Raw genomic sequence first — 7,227 nt, 5'->3', positions numbered from 1 at the left:
TTACGCAGTGGCGTCCTGTAGCCTCACTTTTTACCTGTGCACCAACTTTCAAAACCAGATTTAATGGCACATTCATACTCGAATCGGTTAAAAAATACACTTAATCTTCTAGTTTACTCAATATTTATCCATTGCAAGCAATAATTTGAAAATTGTTTATATTTTGAGAGTTGGTGCACAGGAAGATTGAAGTTAAGGAAACGCCACTGGGTTTACGATAAGCTCTATCAAAAGGAAGTATACGATCACCTGCATGTAGCATAGTGATGTTGGCAGCAGTTGAAGTTGAGGAATAATTTATGTATTTGGACATGGAATACTCGTGACATGTGGTAAAGATGCTACTTAGGAGATGAATGGACATTGGACATATGGCATTCATCAATAAGCTAATCAAGGATTGTATAACCAGATGAGTATCTGAATACACTGATATATCTGCGTCACGAATCGTGGATCCTGCCGGTCTTGTAACACGGATGTTCGAAGAGAGATTTCGGACGAGTTGGTCGACTGGTCGGGCCTGAAGCAGACCTCGTACGCAGTGGATTTATGCAAGTGAAGAGGAAAATTAGGTCGCTTAACTCCCAACGTTAGCGACGGTTATCAATTAACAACCCTGTTTCATGGCGACTGGAAGAGTTTGGCTCAGCACCGGATCAAATATAATACACTGTCGCACATAAAGTTTCTAATAAGTATCTCGCATTTCACACCAAGCTGGACTACTAAGCGCGTTTTCACTTATTAAAAAGTGTGACAAAAGTGCGAGTTTTCGTCTAATCATCTTGATGTCTTCAGTGCACTTATTCCTTGTGATGCAAGCAATAAGTGCTACGAAAACACGAAAACAATTTGACGAAAACGTGCACTTTCATCACACTTTTTTGCATTTTTGGGGCAGTCCAATTTCAGATGCAATCAGCAATAGTTGCCTGATTTATTTCGGATTTAATGGCGAACGCGCAAACTGGTAGATGCCGGCGGTGCCGCATCGGAACTCACCCTCCAGCAGGGTCCAGCCGCAGATCAAAGAGAGTGGGAGCTACATATATTGCGCTCCGAAGGGCGATACAGTCAATCATCCAAATTCTGCGGTGAAACCTGATAAGAAGACAAAGCGATCGAGTTTTGTGCGCTTTCGACGTCTGCCGATTGTTGAAGTCAAACTGTCGAAAACAAGAAGTAGGCAAAACGAAATGATTGATAGTAAAATGATATAGGAAATCCTTCCTCTATCAAGCACGCTGACCATTGCAATAGTACAGTTTATATTTTTATCACTGTCAGTGAAGGGGAAGCAAAAATAAACTGCCCGCGGTTCCAATCGACGTGAGATTCAATAATGTTTTGTATATTGAATTATCACGTCGAGGTGTTATCAATTACAACAATACCAATACGTACAAAGTGGGAACGAACTGGCCCTATCAACGATTGGACGCGCTGCGCGTTGATGCACATTCTATCTAGGCTGGGCTGACTTGGGTGATGGCTCTTTATGAGTGCGATCATCATGGGAAAGGAATTAATGACGCATGCAGTAAAGGGATTTGCTGCCCGCTAGTGGTGGTGATTATTCCAATTGATATGGTTATTGGATGCACATGTGGCCGGCAGCTGCTGCTACTGCTGCTGCTGGGAAGTGGGTGATGAAATATTGCAATGACCGACGATGAAGGGTTGTAGGTCGTCTTCGGTCCACTGCAACTCCTTGTGGCCACTGGACACTGTGCATGGCTTGATCACTCCGAAATAGACGTTTGAATCAGATTTTTGCTTACGACAACGAGGAACTGCTTTCAATTTTGTTAATCTGGGAATACACAAAAAATCACTTAGTCTAGAATAAATATTAGGTTTGGGAATGTATTGAAGACTATAGTTGAAACGGTTTTAATTTTTCGATAAAATTCTAGAGATTCTTTAAATTCGCCAAAATTTGAAAGCGATCCTTAAATCGACAAAAGTATACCAACGTCTTGAATCAATTAAAATAAAGACTTGAAACTTGAAAATAAGCTTAAATAACGGTTGAATGGCCTACATAAGTGGTCCTCAAACTTTTTTTGATTGCGACTCACTTTAAAAAATTCCATAAGCTCGCGACCAACTGATAACGAATACAGATGTTGTAATGCTTGGATGGATCCAGACGCACTGGGGTGAGAAAGCATTCACGCTTTTCACCCCATCACGCCCGATCAGACGAGCATAACACAATTATAGGGCTGTGGAGTCGGACGCATTTTTGAGCATAAGGAGTCGGAGTCGGAGCTGAAAAAAAGTACCGAGTCCGACTCCGACTATTATGAAAAATAATTTTAAACTAGAGCGTCCCAAGACCATGAACCGTATCTGGGTTACCCGAGCAAAGTCGGTTAACAAAATGAATGCAAATCGATATTAAAGTTTGATATCATATTGTGCTTTCATTATCCAGTCAAGACTTTTTAAATGAAAGCAACTTAACTTGAAGTTCTGCTGTTAACGTCTTGTTTAAAATTTAATTGAAGTTGAACTAATGATTATTGTTTATTTGTTTTGTTTGACACATTTTAGGTAATTTGTGACCTGCCCGGGGTGAGATTTGAGCCCAAGGCTTTCAGCGTGAGAAGCATGAATGCTAACCATTTACTCCAGGCCCGTATTCAGTTAAACATTATGAATGCAAAATCAGTAATCAAATTGATTTCATTGAAAGCAGGATTAGTTTTCCGTTTGCTTCAACAGTGTAAAATTTTGCTCTCATTTCTGCTGTGTTAACCGTTAAGTCAACCAAAATTAGATCAACTGGAGTATTCAAAATAAGTTACATCATAACAGCAAATTTTGATTTCAATTTGATCTCCAGCTTTGCTCGGGTTAACTGTTGATTTCGATCTAACAAATCTCTTCGTTACAACTTTATGGTTTCGAAGTTTGTATTTTATTATTTTTTAAAGTTTCAATTGATGTAGAACTATAACTATTCAAGCTGAACATTGCATTAGGTCCTAAGTAACATTGACTGAATATCTTCGTCGACTTTCTCTTTGCATCCCACGGCCATATAAAGACATTCCCAGGTATTATCAGCACACAGATCGATAAACGAAGCTTTTATCTAGCATCTAATACGACAAACGCAACAAGAAACGGTTATGTGCTCAAGTTATTAACAAAAGAGAAAGTCGACGAAGAGAATCTATCAATGTTACTTAGGACCTAATGTTATGTTAAGCTTTTATTGTACTCTATACAGGGCACAAAATAATGACAGATAATGCGATGATGTCGCAGCGCTTAGTGGACAGTGTTTCTTGTAGCCTTATTTTCTGTTTTGTTTTGATCCTGCGTTTCTTTTCACAATGTTCCATTTCTCTTTATTGCCGCTCGTCGCATGTCCGTCCCACAGCGAAAATGGGCAAGCCGAGAAAATCGTATTTTAAGTTTGCTTCGTACCATTGCTTCTTATGTGATGGGACCAGGGATGGAAAATCATTTACATTCATTTAGTGCATTCATTTACATTAATTTGCCTCTAACTTTTTTCATCAATAGAATACCGTAAGATGATGTATAAAACATTTGTAGCTTTTGATATTAACTACAACTTTGGTTAATAACTAAAATCTGAATCTCTTATGAATGACGGAATAGAGCTGGCAGAACATGTTATTGTTGAAAAACAATGGTGGGTTCTTATCGCTCTGATTCATCATGCATAAGAGATACAGATTTTAGTTGTTTGCAAAAGATGTAACTAATATCAAAGCCTACAAAAGCTTCAAACACTATTTTACGTAATTCTGTTGATGAAAAAAGTTAGAGGCAAATGAATGTAAATGAATGCACGAAATGAATGTAAATGAATGCCCTCCCCTTGGCTAGTTTTTGCACATTGCTGTTGGTGGGCGGGCTTAATTTCATGCTAGTGGAGTGTTGGAGACGGTGGGTTTATGGTCGGCGTTGCTGGCAAGATAGAATGCCGTCATGGGCAGGCAATGGGGACTACTAAGCTTCCCCTCTCTGATAAACCACTGCATGAGAGAACCAAAGATCTAGCCTAGCAGTGATAGTATCACACTTGTTACTCCTTTAATTGAGAGCCGCGTCGTAGTACGCTTACGTATAGGCACTGACGTTGGGTGCGATACTGGCGGGTTTTGCCGCAAATCACTCTTATTTTATTTATTTTTACGCAGATAGATTTATTTGGGTTTGCAAGAAAGTACCCAACGGTGCTCCTTCTATTTGCGTGACAAGCTTTCATTGTTGTTTTCATTGAGGTATTACTCAGGAAACAATGTTAAACATCATTTTTGTACATGGTATTCTAACTAATCTTATATGTGCTTCATTTTGATTTGGGATAAGTGTTTGAACTATGGCTCGGGATTTCCACTGTGGTGTGCTTCTATTGTGACATACCCATATGTATTTTTGTGGTGCGACATAGTGGAAACGTGAGAGCGTAATTGGAACATTTACCCTATACAATATACAATTTAAAATTAGCTTGAAAACTAACTTCAAAGTGAAGCATTTTAGTCACTTGAAGGTGTCACTTGGAGCGAACAAAGGTATAAAGGGCGAACACGAAATTATTGCGACACCGAAAATGTCATGCCAATTTTCTTATAATGTTTAGAATCAAACCAAAATTTTAGGATAGTTTTATACATATATTTACTTCAAAAATCAAAAGAAAAGTTAATCGATGGAGCCTTGAGTGTAAAATTGAACGCATTTTCGCTTGATGCCCTCCATCAAAGTCTTTACAGTGTCATCCGGTACCAGTTTCTCAGTTTTTTTTCCATTTTCTTAACATGTCCTTCTCGTCTTTGACTGTCTTCTTGCTCTCCCGAAGTTCCCGCTTCATTATTGCCCAGTACTGCTCCACCGGGCGCAGCTCCGGACAGTTTGGCAGATTCATGTCCTTCCCAAGCAACAATTTTTGTTTTATTTAAGTTTTATAGCAGTTGATATAACCAAATTATAAAACCTTCACTGACGACCACATTGCTTTAACAATCTCCTGAGAACCGCAATACAGCCATGTCATGGCCAATTGGCCCAGTTTTAATGCAGTCATTAAAACATGATATGCGAACTACTTTAGGAGCATAGGATTTATGTCAGTTTTATCACACTCTAGACGTGATTGTTAAAAATGAAAACATAAAACCTCCTCCAGGTCAGAAAGTTTTAACAGCCTTCTAATGACTACCATAAAACTATATTACAACCGCATAAATCGCTCCTGAAGAAGTTGATAAAACATGATACGCAAAACATTTTGACAACTTTGAAGGTTTTAAGTTGGGGTTTTTGGATGATAGTTAATATTGAGAAATATTTTATTGTGGTTTTATTCTTTCGATGTTTGATGTGAAATCATGATCCTTGTCAGTTGGTAATAATGGCTGATATTATTGTACATTGAAAATAAGACGACTTTATTATAATTTTAAACCAATCTGTATATGCTTCACAGCATGCCGTGCAATATTTATGGTGATTATTATACCAAATAGGAGCATAAATTTAGTGCGCCATATGAATACTAAAATATAGGGATATTTTTAATTTGTCTGCATTAGCACCATGCATTAAAGAGTCATTCAAAGATTATCTATTTAGTACAAAACTGTTCATACTGTTGAGCAATAACCAGTCACATATTATTTAATTATACATAGATGTATGAAAGTGTTTTATTGCCTGTCAATTAAAGCGTAATTATTCATACTGTGTGAAATTTGTTCATACGGCGACATTTTTTTTCGTTATAACTTGCTACTCCTTAAAAATACCTCAATATAACATATTCTCCTAGATTGGAATTCTATAGCATAACATAAACCTAATGGTTGTATCTTAGCATTTCGTAGTCCAAATTGAGTGCGTTAAGTTATATTTAAGCTATATAACTAGCTTGCTGGTTTTATTCGGTACAGCGAATCAAAACAAAACAAAAACCATGACCACCTGTCAAAAAGTCAACATTCCAAGCGATCCTCCTATTTTCGCTTGTAATCAAGATGTAAGAAATGCTTATTGGATCCACTAAAAGCTTTTTCAATACAAGGTTTAAAGCCGTGATGTCAATACTGGCCATCTCCAAACGGATTTAGTGAAACTGTCGGCGTTGCTTTAAGAAGGGTTCGTGGATCTTTCGGAAGTGTATCGGAAAGCCGCTTGTTCAATATTTTTAAGAGCTCCTTCACCGCACTGTGCCTTATGTAGGGATCGTATAACTGTAGTTCCTCCAGGAGTTTCATATTGTCGATCGTCTCATCTTCATCGTGTTTAGAAGCACTGAAGGGGTTTTCATTTCATATATCTGAATAGATTTATTTTTTATAATGACAAAAAATTTCAGAGTATTTTTTGTTGTAGCAGTATATTTCTTATCTGTGAATCTTAGGCCTCTGATAAAGATGATAGTTGTAATGAAGCTTTAATGAAGGTCTAAGACTGCTTCAAGTTTTATATCGGTCATAAAAAGAGTACCATAAAACATAATTGTATGTTTTGTTTTGATTTTATTCTTCAGTTATAAGTAGTGATGCAGAACCACCTTACAGCTACCGTTAAAACTATGAAGTCTGAGTTTTAATTTAGTAGTCATAAAACAATTTTATAGACGACTTGACGGCCTGATTTTATGACAAGCACACAAAACCGTAATACAACCACAGGCTGGAAGGGATGCTATGATAAAACAATGATAAAATAAGAATAAATCTTCCAAGCATTTAGATTGTTACTTGGGTTTGGAACAAAATGGACAGAATTGGCCTCATACCACTCCAGGACACTTTTAGAATAGTGGCATGATGCCAAATCTGGCCAAAATAGCGGAGCTTCGTCGTGCTGCTGCAAGAACGGCAAAAGGCGCTTCTCGAGGCACTCAGATTTGTAGATCTCGCCATTTACTGTGCCCTTTGTCACGAAAGGCTCACTCCTCAGTCCGCAAGAGCAGACTGAACTTCGACATTTTCTTCTTCTTAAATTTGTCGTCCACATCGAACTTGCTCTTGCCAGTGAAAAACTCCAACCCCGGAATTTGCTTAAAATCGGCTTTTATATACGTTTCGTCGTCCATCACACAGCAGCCATATTTTGTCAGCATCTTCTCGTAGAGCTTCCGTGCCCGAGTTTTAGCCGTCGATTGTTGCCGCTCATCGCGGTTTGGGAAGTTCTGTACCTTGTATGTATGTAGTCCAGCTCTCTTCTTTG

At 38.1% G+C, this 7,227-nt stretch overlaps 1 protein-coding gene across 1 annotated transcript in view; it reads left to right on the top strand.

Moving 5' to 3' along the window:
• The window catches only part of Eato (Engulfment ABC Transporter in the ovary), a 218,506-nt gene that overhangs the window by 91,855 nt on the left and 119,424 nt on the right, over positions 1 to 7,227 (top strand). The gene's annotated exons all lie outside the window — the stretch shown is intronic.

Source organism: Ochlerotatus camptorhynchus, unplaced genomic scaffold (genome assembly GCF_037179485.1).
Source record: "Ochlerotatus camptorhynchus isolate MF236.1 unplaced genomic scaffold, CSIRO-AGI_Acam_v1.1 ptg000370l, whole genome shotgun sequence".
Lineage (NCBI taxonomy): Eukaryota > Metazoa > Arthropoda > Insecta > Diptera > Culicidae > Ochlerotatus > Ochlerotatus camptorhynchus.
This window is presented reverse-complemented; position numbering and strand designations above follow the sequence as displayed.